The 12,187-nt window shown below is 42.0% G+C and overlaps 2 protein-coding genes across 6 annotated transcripts in view; one reads left to right on the top strand and one right to left on the bottom strand.

The window, feature by feature from the left end:
• The window catches only part of bmpr1aa (bone morphogenetic protein receptor, type IAa), a 46,157-nt gene that overhangs the window by 6,804 nt on the left and 27,166 nt on the right, over positions 1-12,187 (top strand). For both annotated transcript variants that reach the window (XM_079362158.1, XM_079362157.1), the window contains exon 2: positions 8,899-9,012. The gene's annotated coding sequence lies outside the window, so the exon portion shown is untranslated. The remainder of the gene's footprint in view (positions 1-8,898; positions 9,013-12,187) is intronic.
• The window catches only part of usp54a (ubiquitin specific peptidase 54a), a 202,013-nt gene that overhangs the window by 172,475 nt on the left and 17,351 nt on the right, over positions 1-12,187 (bottom strand). The gene's annotated exons all lie outside the window — the stretch shown is intronic.

Genomic DNA, 12,187 nt, shown 5'->3' with positions numbered 1-12,187 from the left:
TGTCTGTTTTTTGGTAAAAGCTCTGGAAGAAAAAATGTTTTAAAGTAAAAAGGAAATGATCTGAATATTCTTTTAGGAATGGATGCAAGGCAACAAATGTCTTTATATTTAAATGACTGACTCTTGTTCAGTCTGTAAAATGCCAGTATGATGTAAATGCATGTCATTTCTCCACACAACAAAGTTTCCTACTCTGTGTAGCTGTTTTCACGTGTACTCCTGAGAATGTCTGGAGAATGTCTCGTTATTCACATATGTGCACCACAGAGTGGAAGACAGTCGGTGTCAGTAGGAGGGGGTTGGTGGATCACAGAAATGTGACGCAGCAGGTTGATGATGTGCATGGAGATTGGAGCAGGCGTATTCATACAGTCTAATGGCCCTGCACCGACAGCAGGGAGTAGACTTAACCAACCCCTCTTACTTGCTTGAGGCGAATTCTCCTGATAATATCCTGCTGCGCCTTTTCACGTCTCCCTACTCCGACTTTCTGCGCGGAAGATTCTCGGGGACGAGCAGGAGAAACTCCTGATACGGTCAGAGTGAAAACGTTCTGCTGTTTGCTATTGCACACGCAGCTCGGTCAAAAACTTCAAGAGTTGTTCAGGATTTTAGTGCAACTGTAAAAGCACTGTATATAACCCTTTTCACACATAAAACTCCACAGATCACCCAGAGGTGCTGTATAAGTGAACGCAAACAGACACATTTTTCAAATGAACTTTAAATGCTGTTTGTCCTGCCAGACCTGTACTATTTTTTTTTCCGCAGAAAGTGGGCTGATGTGAGAACGCTGCAGCACATTCTCTGGATAAGTCACTTCTAACAATAGCAAAGGAGTAAAATGTCTGTGCTGTTACTGCTGCGAGGTGCACAGTGTGTCTGCACACAGTGGCTTTAAATGAAACACAATCATCTCAGTGCATTTAATAAACAATGCATAGTTTACCAGCGTCACAATTCTTAACACTTTATTACATGACACAGTAATGAAATCCATTCACAGTAGATTAGTATTATTGCAGATAATCAAACAGTTCGTCCTCCTTCACTCTGTCTGACTCCAGTTGAAGGTCGAAGCAGCCTCGATGTTCAGTGGCTCCAGTTGTCCTTTAATGGTATTGATCTTGGCTTTAAATACACGCAGCCCATCCCAGTGAATAATTCAGATCAACCCACCACAGTGGCTCTGTTCTGTTCCTGCAAAGGAAAAGGAAAAAAAATCCCTGATTTTGATGGAGGACGTCGTGGATGTTTTCTGTCAAGGCTTCACGCTCTGCCAGGCTCTTTTTTTTCTTTCTCCAGTCCGCCCTGCGCCAACGGTGAAATAGTGATTATCTGTTGCCACTTGTGATTTTGTGTAGTCATGTGAGAGCAGGGAACATGACATGTTGTTGTGCATATGTGAAAACAGCTTTAGTTTGTGTGAGAGTTTGAATCTGAAAAAAAAAATAACGTCAGTTCCACATGGAACAAAACAGTATTTAAAAAGCATTGTGTGTGTCGAGGTTTAGATTGACATGGGGGTCTTCAGACAGTCTGGTTATGTAGAGATCCTTCTTCATTCTTCAGGGGGATTTGCTTTTCCTCCTTCAGTAATCCTCCTGCCTGATAGGTGCAGTGATCCCTCTGAAGTGACCGTGGCCCCTGACCTATGTCCTGACCTTTCACCTCAGAGACCTGAACCCCTGTCAGCTCACAGAGACAGAGATGTCTCGTCCCCATGTGGATTAAAAGGTCTGACCGATTTCTGTGAGAGAAAGAACTGACACTGTACAGATTCAGCCAATGGCCCACTAGACTTAAAAGGGGATGTTTTGTGTTCAGTTTAGTGGTTATCAACCTCTGATCAATAATATTCTGTCTAACTTATCCCAAAAATGTTTAGTTAAGTAGCACTTCATGTAAAAAAAAAAAAAAAAAAAAAAAAAAAAGCTGGAATATGAAAACATGACTTACTTTCTTTCTCTTAAAAACTTTTTTTCAGCTCAGTCTGACTCACACACGGCTGCTGTGTGAAGTTGACTTTATCATAAATAAATACAACGGGCAGCAGTGGTCAGTGGTACAGTCGGAAAACTTGATGCAAAAAGCGTCATATTGCATCACATGAAGAAAACTTCCAGGCAAAGAAAAACATATTTTTCTCGTCTCAGGGCAAAATGAGGGTTGGATTCACGACCATTCAACACTACTACCATGTTTCTAATGATACAAAGCTTCATGCAAATGGGTGAAGTATCCCTTTAACTGGAACGTTCCATCTTCAGCTCCTGCAGCTACACGTTCAGTTTCCTTTGGCAGGACACTTAACTTACTACTGCTGCTTCGTCAGCGCGTGTACATGTGTATGAATGGATAAGCTAATTCTAATGGGCACTTTGCATTGCAGCCTCTGCCATCAGTGTGTGAATGGGTAGGTGTGACCCGATGTGTAATTGCGCTATGAATAGTCCGAAGACTGGAAAAGGGCTATACAAGCTGTATAGTCCTTAACACAATAAGGACGAGTCCCCCGGTTTCCTAGTAACAGTTTCTCAGTCACCGGTAGCCAAAAAGATGTGGCGTGAATGGCCCTGTTGTCAGTCACGTGTATATTCGCAAAGTTGTTACATTTTGCCTCCAACTTGTTTGTTTGACCCTTTATGAGTTTGTCTCCTCAGTTTGAATGATTCCATCTTTTATAGCCCTGTTCTAAATGTTTTAAATTGTAATAGTGAAAAAACCTGCAGTCCACTCTTAAGGGTCCACTAAAGTCTTCCAGATGTTTGTTTTGACACAGTGATGGTGTGTATTGTAGAAATGTTTACAGATGTAATAATTCCACTGGATCTGTTTCTGTTGGCCACCATTAAGAGTGTGTCTGGTTTTCAGACCAAACCGCAGGCATCAATTGTTGCTTTTATATTCTGCAGTCTGCAGCCAGGAGGGAAATCAGGCCCGTCGCTGAGTGTTCCCACTCTGCCTGAGCTTCTGTAAATGCAGCCCCCCCCCCCCCCCCCCCCCCCCCCCCCGCTCATGTTCCTGGTCTTTAATTTCAATTAGCTCTGGCTGCTGGTTGACTTTGATGGCATTAGGCTCTCCTCCCAGCCTCCACACTCGTCCCCCTGCTCTCGTCTTCGTCTGTTGGTTTTGGGAAAGCCGCCGGCTTTAACTGCTGCGATCAGAATCTGAATGCTTCGCTTCCACTTCCTGCTAGCGTCCAGCCCGCCTTGCAACCCTGCAGCCACACACACACACACACACACACCACAAAGACTGAAGACTCTGTAATGCCTGCAGAGGCTTCTAACTGCAGACAATTAAATAACTGACAAGATAAAAAAACATCAAATGAAGCCTCCTCTGTTTTGAGCTCATTTTAGGCTAAAAACTGGAACCATGTGGAGGAAATAGAATTATCTTTTGGCCCTCTGAGGCGTGGTATCACCTCACTGCTGGTGGGGTCTATGTGTGTTACATATTGGACCCAACATGTGTGCTGAAACCTTTACTGATGGGAACAAACAAACTGAAGGGGAAACAAAAGACATGAGCTGGAGAAAAGGTTGTACAATGTAAAATAGATCACATGAACCATAATCAGGAAATCACATTTTTATTTTTATTTTAAATATTGACAATAGCCTTTGAAAAAAGAGATAATCATAGTTAAGGACTACAGCAATTTGACTTTTGGTCCGACTGAACATTTTATATTTTACTTGGAGACTATCAGAAGACATTCATGTTACAAACAATAAAGCCAAAGGCAGCACTCCTCCCCTCTGAGAATCTGAATAAGAAGCTATAGGAAGTTTAAAACAAAATAGTTGACGATCATTTATCTGTTTGACTCGATCGACTAACCTTTGCTGTGTCACTCTTCGAGCTGCTGAATATTTTGGGCTCTTGTACTCTGCTGTGTGTTTATGTTCGTGTTCTGCCTGCATACCTCTCTCTGCCTGTCGTGAGGAGGACTGGTTTCACAGCTTTCCCTTCAACCTGTGGTTTCACACCTTCATCTGACACGTCGCTCACACACTGGAATTTACATTTGAACCATTAACCATGTCAGAGCAGCTTCAGAAACTGCCAACTGCACTCTCTGAACTTGCATGCCAAATCAATAAGTTACTAATATTTAACTTGAGAACTAATAAAACCACTGGACTATAGTGCCATATAAGAGTATTGATCAGCTTCTCAGAGGAAAGATTTGATCGTGTCGAACTTCATGAGAAGAAATCTTCTTGAACGTATGTCTTTACATTAACTTAAAGGCCATGTGTTGTTTGTTTTTGAACGCTGACAGAAAATCTGGTTCCACTGGTACTGCAGGTCATGACACAATAGCTTTCAGCTGGTGATGTGCTAATAATGTTGAATTGAAGTTGGGGGTCATGTTGGCGAGCTGTCAGATTGAAATCTTCAACACAAGCTCCAGCGTGATTGTGAGAAAAGCTGTCGAAATGTGGAGCAAAGATGAGGTCGGTGTGTTGTGGCAGACGTTCCCTCTGCTTCCTTTAAAAATAACTGGTTGATGCGTTTAAGAGTGTAAACAGCCCAGAGCCATGATGGGGAGCTTGTACTGAGGGCTGGACTAGAATAGAAACTCCAAAGAACTCTGGGAAATTGTCAGCTCTTCAGCGGCCACGGTTAATATATCTGTTGCTTTTTTTCCCACTAATTTGGAGGCGGCTGTTAATTAGATTAAAGGACAACTTTCCCCACAAAAAACATTGGACTATATGGTATTTCAAAAGAATACAAGCCTCTCTTTGGTAATGTTTTGAAAACTTTATTTGATGTCTAAATTGTGGAAATGTATAAAAGTGCAGAATTGGTTGGTTGGTGGAGAACTCTTCAGTGTAGTTGCAAACAGCTTTTGCTTCTTTCTTTTTTTTTTATCTCTGTATGATTGCCATCTAAGATTGATCTATAGTGGATGATTACTCCTCCACTCAAGCTTGTGTTGCAGGCTGCATTTGATGCATAATCTGCATGTGATCAACGAGACACAAGTCTTCTCCTTAAATGCACCGATTGCAGTTCTACTTCTTGTGTTGAATATGAACTTTCTTATACCATTGTTTAGGGCCCTGTGTTCACTGCTGTCAGCAGCATGTTTCCCCCCATGTAGCCCAGTCTGTAGCTGTGAACTAAAAGATACAGTAAACAAAGGTGAGCTCCGTGTTTGAAGTCACACATGCAGTGCAGGAGGAAGCAGTAAAATGCACAACTCACTGAATGAATAGTTTGCATACGCTACGTGTTCAACATTTTCAAAGCTCATACAACAAACATGATTATTCACAGAAGGATTTCTGTTTCGATGATGTCCATATTTTTGTTGTTCATTATACAGACTAAGATTTCTAGAAACCCTTTCTTATCCGTTCTGTTGCAGGATTAGTTTAGCTTTAGCTTTATTGAAATTTAAACAGAGGCAGATCACTTCTCCTAAACTGAAAGTGAGGAGAACTGGTCAATAAGTTGAGCCAGAAAGCGGATTAAAAAATGAACCTGAATCAGCTACAATAAATGAATAAGGGTTGTTTTTTATTTTTCTCAAACAAAAATTGTTGCAGTGTAAATCATTAAGCTTTGCTGCTTCCATTTTGTTCGACTGGATGTATACAGTTTGGGCTTGGTGCTGGACCAATCAAAACATATAGTTCTTTTTTTAACTTCAGAAGTTTTAAGGTGACCTGCATGTGTGAATGCAAAAAGCATCATCATTCACTCTGACTTCATCCAGAGCACACAGGATCTAATCAGGAGAATTGACCTGGAACGTGTGGCTGTGGTTGGTGATGTTTTTTTCCCCCTGTGATCAGTGTGCCACCATGAACTGCAAACAGCTGTTGTGATCTGTGTGCACGTGGTGAAACTGCTGTGTAATGGCCTTTTTATCACTACGTTCTTCTCTGCTCTCTCGATGATTACAGTATGTGATTCTGTTCCCTCTAGATGTCTTTTCAGTGCTGCACTTCTCTGTTCGCACAGTAATTGCATAATTTAAGTTTTACTGGAAGCATTTCCTTCTGTTCAGGGGTAAAAGCCTTTGTATTTGTGTTTTTCTCTTTCTACTCGGCTGTAAGAGTTCGTCATAGGTCAAAAAGAAAAGAGATAGAAAGCAGAGTTTGACTTCAGTTCATCCTCGTGTGTGGGAGAGTAGAGTCTGTTTTTTTTTCCCCTTCGCCTGTCTCTTTTTCTTGGCAACGCCTGTCCATCCACAAACGAGGGTGTGTGTTTTTGTGTGTGTGTATTGGACAGAGAAGCAGCAGCTGTTTTTTTCGCCAACCTCATGACTGCTCTCAGCCCCCGTTTTCGGACATCTATTTTCTGATCGTCTGTTCTATAATAACTCAGAGGCCGAATCCCCACTGCTGTCGTATTTCCTCCCATGGGGTGGAGCCTAACACACAGACACACACACACACGCACACTTGTCTGAAGCTGCTTGTTAACTCAACAGAGTTTTCCAAGCTATCTTGCGTACATATTCCACACACAAGGAGCTGCTGCTCACTGTTGACCTTTGACCTCAAGGTAGCATTTTTATCCTCTCCCTCTGTAGCCCTCAATGCTAGCTGCTCTCCATTTGACAGTGGTCCACATGAGTGAAATTTGTAAACATTAACATGTCTCTCTGAAAGTTTCTGTTCTCCAGACGATGGACCAAAAAGGTTTCCTCTGCGATTGTAACACACAGTGCTTTGCGATAAACTCAGGACCGTAACCTTAAATGATAGTGTCACACTCACATTAATTTAATTATTTCTCAATCAAAGCCACCAAGTTTACATTCCACACGGTTCAAGTTATATGGATTGTTTTTGTTGTTGATAAAACTCCTCCTTTATTGGTTTTGATTTACATTTCTAACCTTCTGTCTTAATTATTGTTTAAATGAGGGAGCAGCTGACCTCGTGGTTAGTTTGCACGCCATGATGATGGTCTGTAATGCTGCACAGATTGAAGTTATCAATAAATCACACCATTTTCTTTGAGTTTGAATTGCTGCTTTTGATTTACAATGACTGTCATGTTTTTTTGTGTGAAGAGCTGTAATATCTCTCCTCAGACTGCACAAAGTGTCGCTCTGTGCCTGACCCCCCTCTCCTCTCTTATGGTGTGAAGATTAACTCTCTCTTCAGATGTCCGCCTCCTTCGATAAATAAAGCCTCCTTTGAGGAGCTCTGTGCTGTCAAATAAAAAGTCAGTGTTTGTGAGGGGACCAGGAGGGATGGGGCTCCAACTGTCCACCACACTGCCCCACTTATCTGTTAACAAACAGCAACAAGCCACAAACACTGACATCAGCCCAGAGCTGACGATGAAGCTAATTCAAAGCCTTATGGGCTGGTTATGTGAGCCTTAAAGGGTCTTTGTGGGCTTCTTAAGGGGACGTCACGGGACAAGACTATTGTCTATTTAAAATATTATTTGGACATATTATGGTAGGGTAGGTTATATTTAAGTTAATTACTCTCTAACCTGTTTGTTCAATGACGACTTTAATTTGCCAGCCCTGCGTTGCATCCGTACAGTTCTCATATGACAACAATGTTCTTAAAATTGTCATCCTAACTCCACCTCAGCTTTCCTTTAACTTGACCTACTTCTGAGCCACTTTTCTCGGAACGGTCACCTTGTCTCGCCCTAGAACTGAAGACATCTGTGATGTTTGTCCTTCGTCAAGAGCGGTGCACTTTCCACAAGTGGCACCTACACTGTTGCATGGTCCAAATTGAACTTTTTGACTCAGCGGCCAAGGTGGCAGATAGATGAAAAAAATGTACCGTCCCAAATAACAAATTGTGTTTTTATGTTACATACACACCTGTTAACTTACAGTACATTTGATTAAATTGAATTGAGAAAGCATTATGCTCTGTTGAATCAGACACAGATATAACTCCCAGATTCCCCCCTGCTGGGTGTGTCGCAGTGTGATCCGCGATGCTCACAGTCATCACAGCAGAGAGAGGAGCAGGTAGCTGCAGCTACATGAAACACGCTTAAATACTCATAGCACAGTTTTGATGACTTTTTGGTACGACATTTACCCGCTCTGTGGCAAATAGCCCTCTGAAATGTACGCACAAAACGGAAAATCTACCCGTATTTGGCGCGTGGCGGGTGTTAGTTAGTTGAAAACGTATATTGGCACCTTAAAGTCTAGATCCGAAATAAAGGACCACCCCCACCTTATTCACGTGTATTTTAAGGGGAAAATGGGCGGCAGTGGCTCAGTTCGTACTTTGTAAGGAACCGGAGGGTCGCTGGAGAGGTGCCAGACCACTGCTCAAGCATTGCCGAGGTGCCCTTGAGCAAGGCACAGAACCCCCACCACCTCAGGGCGGAGGGGTAGCCGTCGCACTCTGACATCTCTACGTTAATGCATGTGTGTGATTCAGGCCTGTGCATGTGAGAAGCATGTCTCTAGAATTACAGAGTGCGGACCACAGTTTCACCCTCGGAGATTAAGTTTTTAAAATAAAATGAAAATAAAAAATAGCCATGTCTTATGTTTGGACCAATACAGTATGTGATAATGAAATCACTTTTATTTCATTTGTTGATAATTCTCTTATCCCCTCTCTGACATCAGGGGTATTTCAAATCCTTCAGCGTGTTGAGTTGGTGCAGCTTTTGGCACCAGATGTTTTGATGTAAGTTTTCTGCAGTGACGGCTGCTTCTTACGTTGTGACCACTATCAGTTTGAGGCTTTGAAGTGGGTTACTTTCCAGTAAAATGTCTTCACTCCCTTCTGAATCAAAGCTGTTTCTGAGTCAGGAGTACAATCACACTGATGAATGGAAATGTTCCATGTTTTTTTTTCACGATGAAGTGTTGAATACGTCTTTGATGATAACTGAAATTAACAACATATTTCTGTCTTCTGACAGGTTGGTGGTTGTGATGTTAGTTCTGATCTGACTGGCTTCTCTGCTTCACTGACACATTTCCCATGGAGCCTTGTACCATCACAGACACTTCTCTACCATGGAGCCACCAGTCAGGTAAGGGGCACGCGTGCATGCACGTCAGTGTGTGTCTGCAGGAGGTTTTATTTTGGTCACATGAAAAACATTCCCGGTGAGCTTTCTGCTCCTCTAAAGTTACCCACGCTTCTTTCAAACACACCCACAGTAGCGCATGCACACTTGGTATCTCATTTTTTTGATTTAGTTTGATTCTGACAGCCCCGGTTTTTGGAGTATATTTTGGTAGTAGGAGTTTTGTTCCCTGGGCTATTGAAGCTCTTTATAAGCGTTCATGCTGACTAGCTTCTATCATTACCTATTTGTTTCTTCCTGTTGTTTGTACGTTCCTCCCTGTGCTATGTTGTATACCTGTGTACAAACCTGTGTGCCTCTGTACATGGGGCACATGAACTAACCACTTGGCCACCAGAGACCCTCTTCCTTCAAACATTCTTGCCCCCACTTCCCTCTCTCCCATCGTTTTGAGGAGATTAACATTTGACCGGTGGGACTGGAGGCGGTGCTGGCCAATCAGGATGCTTCCTGACTTTTAATTGTGGGCTCTGATCTGGTTATTTGGGCTGTCATCTGGTTTGATTAATAACTGCAGAGCAGGAAGGGTGGTGATTACACTGAGCCTGAAGGCTGCATCTGGACGTGTGTGTGTGTGTGTGTGTGTGTGTGTGTGTGTGTGTGTGTGTGTGTGTGTGTGTGTGTGTGTGTGTGTGTGTGTGTGTGTGTGTGTGTGTGTGTGTGTGTGTGTGTGTGTGTGTGTGTGTGTGTGTGTGTGTGTGTGTGTGTGTGTGTGTGTGTGTGTGTGTGTGTGTGTGTGTGTGTGTGTGTGTGTGTGTGTGTGTGTGTGTGTGTGTGTGTTGTAGATTAAGTCATGCCTTACAAAGGGAAAGTGTGGATGTGTTTATCTTTCTGTGTGTAAAAGGTGAAGTCATGACTCAATTTAAAAGAGAGCCTGCTTAATGGTCTGTTCTTTAAGTCTATCTGCATGCCAATAACTTTATTTCAAGCTCACTGTTTGCAAATTTTTAAACTCGGCTGATTCCGATTTTTTTTGTTTTCTTTTGTCGACATTGTGATTCAGCGAAACTTATAGAAGCACTGACGTGCAAATACTCTTATAGCATCGTATAGCGGACTCTGGTTCTCTCTCTGCTCCGCATCTTTCTTTCTTTTTTCTCATCATGTCTTATCTCGGGAGAAATGCTATTTTCAGGAGTATTATTTACAGTATGTGAAAATGGCCGCAGTCAGTAAAACCTCCCAGCTCTATCTCCGTTTTAATGAGGTCAGTATTTCCTGAGCAGTTTGCTGAGCACTCTAACTCTGCTGATGAGTTTTCAATAAGAACGTGACCGCCTGCTCAAATGAGGCAGATTGCTGCCTTCGTGTCATGACGACGTGACTCAAGTGTCGGAGTTTCAAACCGAGCCGGCCAGTCTGCAACTGAAAATCACTCCCACATGTTTCTCTGCAGCACTGTCTGCCACCTTAAACCGCGCTGCATGCTTTACTCACACACTATCACTGCACCACACAGATCACATTGGTCCAGCTTGTTTTACACTCTACAATTAATACCCATGTAATATAACTTACCAGTAACAGTTTTTGAAGCTCAGACTAGTTTAGACCCTTTTCAGACTGAAGGTCCAAAACAAAGATCTGTTTACAGCAAGTGATATAAAACAATTTATAAATAAATAGTTCCTTGTTTTATTATCACAATATACATTTGATCTATGTGTGTTGCAAGAATGAAGATAATGTGTCAACTATAATATGTTATTATAATTGACCTACTGGTGATTACAGATGGCCAGTTGAAGGCAGTACACTGTTAATCTTGTGTGCTATGTCTCATAATGATCAGGTAAAGTTGTTGCAGCCCTAATCTGCAATCAGAGGTGCTGACAGAGACGGCATGGGTGGAAGACGATTATTTACTTAATTATTTATTGAAATAGGTTCAGTGCACAATAATGAACATAGACATGTCAGACTATAGCCTGTAGTCCCTTGACAGGTTGATGGTAAACATGAAAACAAAATGACATAAAATCACAATGACAAGTAAAAATCAATACAAATGACAAAACAACAACATATACTGTACAGAATGAACCAGTATAAAGTGACCATCAGAGTTGAAAGTGCTTAAAGTGCTGCTCAGGGTGGTAAAGTGTCTTGAGTATTGAAGTGTCACTGTGCTGGAGTATTGCACATCATTAAGAGGTACTGCTGTAAACTGCACGTTTGCTCTGCAGCCTGTCACTTTAAAGTGCTGCTGTGATTGCACATGGCGCTATCGCACAGTTTACATACATATAAGTGTTTACACATGCAGTATTGCACCGGGGTAAATAACATGTATGTTTATGTGTCTAAAAGAGGATGTTAAATACGATCACATGGCCGGTTTGCTTTGAGTCACAACTTCAGATGACTCTTAAAAGTGGCAAAGTTTGGACATTCACTGATTAAGAGTGGTACGCTGTTCCACAATGTGCTATCTTTGAACGACAGCAACGTGTATCGGGTCACTGTGTGTGAATGAGTGTGTGTGTTAGTGAAGCTCCTGCTGTGTGTAAACGCATCATGCCTGTTGTGCGCCTGCACAACGTCATGAGTTCACACACGGATAATAAAATGTTGTTCCTATGGGTGGAGGATACATTGATTCTGGCAGCTTTTATTGGACCATTATTTTTTTTTTAATTCTTGGGGTTGATAGAGGTGATGTCATATTTGTTAACAGCCGACGTGATCAATAAGCAGAGAGAAAATAGAAGATAACAAAGGTTTCCTCAAAAAGTCTTCAAAGTTGTTCTTTGCATCCTCCTATCGTCTGATTTTCCTTGTGTTTAGTTTTTTTCCAATAAAAATCACACTGGCACCCGTGTGATAAAATCGAGCCGTTACGAAAGCATATCATCCCAGCTCGAGTCGTTCAGGATAAACTGTGTAAGAACAGAGGTGAACTGAAGACTGGAGCGCTACTACAATCTGTAAAGGGTTTCAGTGAATATTGAGAACTTCTTAAATGTTCTCGTGCTCAGGGATAATGCTTTTTATTAAACTTTATTAAACTGAGCTTCAGTGAAGTTGTTGTGAAGATGGAGCAGTAATAAGTGAAGTGATTCATATGCAGAACTGAGCTTGTGTGTGAGGAGCGTCTATCTTTACTGCCACTCAGTGA

This window comes from Symphodus melops (genome assembly GCF_947650265.1).
Source record: "Symphodus melops genome assembly, chromosome: 15".
Lineage (NCBI taxonomy): Eukaryota > Metazoa > Chordata > Actinopteri > Labriformes > Labridae > Symphodus > Symphodus melops.
Note: the sequence above shows the minus strand (reverse complement) of the source record. Positions and strands in the feature narration are given on the sequence as shown.